Source organism: Halyomorpha halys, unplaced genomic scaffold, assembly GCF_000696795.3.
Source record: "Halyomorpha halys isolate HHAL.00 unplaced genomic scaffold, Hhal_1.1 Scaffold2.1, whole genome shotgun sequence".
NCBI classification, from domain to species: Eukaryota; Metazoa; Arthropoda; class Insecta; order Hemiptera; family Pentatomidae; genus Halyomorpha; species Halyomorpha halys.
Window position 1 is genome coordinate 1,598,107 of NW_027111560.1, and position 3,028 is coordinate 1,601,134.

Genomic DNA, 3,028 nt, shown 5'->3' on the forward strand with positions numbered 1-3,028 from the left:
GTTTGGAATTGGTTTGTATTTATTGTCATTTAAAAACTGCATTTTATGATATTTAGCAGATAGTTACGGAGTTGAATTGATAAAATCATAGAATTTTTGTAAACCACAAATGAAGAATTATTGATGAATAGAACCAAAATTTAATTGTCTATTCTATCCTACTACTCTAAGTTAATTTGGCTATTCTATAAATTCTAGGCAAGAATATAAACCACATGAAATGTTTTAATCGACAAATTTTTAAAAAATGCTACAATTCTTATTTAATTTTTTAATTTAGTTCATATTCCATAATATTATAAGTAAATATTTTGGAGCTATGTTAGACAAAATTATACAAAAATAAAATTTCATAAAATAAATAAATAATAAAGTTTTTAAAATTAAGGATACTCACATACTTTCTCCAAATCGTTCAATTATAATCTTGAAGAAGTCTGGATTTGACCAAGCATTTGACAGCATAGCATCCAATATAGTTTTGAACCTTTGTTGTTTTTGTCTAAAATGTGGGATTTACATCGCTGCTTTTCTTGAATTGTGGAAAATTGTACAAACAATTTTTTTTTTTAATTTTGCAATGACATTATTACGAGGAATAAAATAGATACTATGAATAATCAAGATATGAGAAGAAGATGAATGGGGGAGTAATGTATACGTATAAGGAAAGAATATAAATAAGTCAAAACAAAAAGGTAACAACTACTATGATAAATGGAAGTACAGAAAAACAAAAAATAATAGAATATACCAGATAATATAGCTACATAAGTAGTATTGAAGAAGGAAATATATATAAGGAAATATATATAAGGAAAATGCATAGTGTATGATTATTATTATATTGAAACTGTTCATAATGGTATACAGGAAAAATAAAAATATTTAAGTGTAGAATGAAAGAATAAAATAATATAGATAAGAAATATGACGAAGGAAACAAACTATGGCAAAAAAGTATTAGAGACGAAATATGGACGGATAAGAGTGACAAAGAAATTTAAATATCTGGGAGAGATAGTATCCAATAACGGTTTGGAGAAAGAGAGCATAATGGAGAAAATCATCAAGTTAGAAAGACTATGCTTCGCAACAGGCAATATTTACAATAAGAAGAACCTATCGTCTAACGCAAAAATAATGCATTACAATACGGTCATAAAACCAGTAACTTTATACGGAATGAAGACATGTCCTCCCTAGCCTGGAAAAATTACTGAAAATAGAGAGAGGGATCCTGAGGAGAATCTATAGACCCAAGAAAACCCAGGAAGGCTTCAGGTTAAGAGCCAACCAGGAAATCTACAGGGAGATAAATGACCTGGAATCCGAAATAAGAATCAGAAGACTGAGATGATGAGAATGGACCAAACGAGACTAAACAAGAAACTCATTGACAGAATCCGTGAATACAAGAGCCTTGGAGGATAAGTGAAGCAAATGAGAGAGGAAACAAACAAATTGAAAATAACAAAGACTGCCTAGATAGAGAACAGTACGGGAAAAAAATGAATGAAATAAATGTTCTTGCGGCAAATACAGAAAAACGGAAGGCTACTGCGTGGTTGGAAGAGAGGAAGCAAAGACACGCAGTAGATACTGGGAGAGAAGAAGAGAGAAAGTGAGAAGGAAAAAGCAATGATATTCGCGTGGCCTTGGAAGGCCGTTCTGTGAAAAAAAAAATAGATAAGAAAATTAAATAAATAAATTTCTGTACAAAACTGGACTAATATAAGAAATATAAAGAAAAATGTATATGTGATTAATCAAATATGTAAGTTGAATAAAGAAATTAAAGAAGTAGATATAAAGTTATATAATCTATTAGTAAGTGATATAAATAAGAGTAATTAGATGTGATGAATATAAAGAATAATGAAGGAGGGATAGTAGATAATAATATTAGAAAGATAGGACAGATGGTAGAAAAGAATAAAAGTTAACTAATAGCAGAATTAAATACTCTTTTATGAATCATTTCTCATAATTATGGATAGTTAATGTATAAATATACAAGAAAACTTTGGAATACTATATCTCTAAAACGATTTGCACTTTTTGCAGTCACCTTCTTAATTGTTAATTAACTTTGTGAATTATCTTTTAATTATGAATTATCTTAAAAAAATTATATGCATAAATAATTGACCATATTAATTCAAATGATGAAGAAGATTAGTCTAGGGTGCGGTCACAAGAAAATAAAAATAAAAACTTTTGTTAATAACAAAGTTAATTATTTTTGTTTTTCTTCTGACCTCACCCTGACCATCTTCTTCATAATTTATCTTTAAAAATATTCGTCTTACCAGAACAGATTACTACAATGCATTTTTAGTAGTTTTAATTAAATTTCATTTCTAAAATTCAAAAGACTTTTTTTTTTTTTAATTATTTATTTATCCTTAATTCATTTTATTTTTGTATCTTTAAAGTCCACATTTAACCCGTAGTACTATTCGGACCCGTCCTCGAGCCCTCATGGATTTAGAGAGGACATAGATGTTTATGAGAGAAGAACTGTATGTTAACAGCTCAAAAGGCAATGAGAACTAAACTACGCTTCATAAAGTTGTACCTTCATTATAACCTTACAGCGTAGGTCTTGGTGATATTTAGGGAGGTTAAGGTAAATAATCCTAACATCATGCATGTTGTTCGGTCCGTGCGAATAATGAGGGGTGGCACCTTCCTCAAAGATATACTAGAAGGTAAAATTTGTTGTATGTTTTAATTACATAGATAAATTGTTGATAAATGCTCAACGTTAAATTTACAATTTTAGGAATGATAGTACTAGAATGGGGGAAGATAGTCCGGGTGGCGGTCAATAAAGGTATCAAAATAGTAACAAAAAACTTTTTATTGTTAATCAACGTTTCATCCCATCTTGGAGGGTTTCGTCAGGGCTGATAAGAATGAAGAATGAAGACAGCAGAACTTCATTCTTATCAATTCAGCGTTGACAGCAGAACTTCATTCCTATCAATTCAGCGTTGACAGCAGAACTTCATTCTTATCAATT

At 29.6% G+C, this 3,028-nt stretch overlaps 1 protein-coding gene across 2 annotated transcripts in view; it reads left to right on the forward strand.

The window, feature by feature from the left end:
- The window catches only part of snu (snustorr), a 524,182-nt gene that overhangs the window by 18,660 nt on the left and 502,494 nt on the right, over window positions 1-3,028 (forward strand). The gene's annotated exons all lie outside the window — the stretch shown is intronic.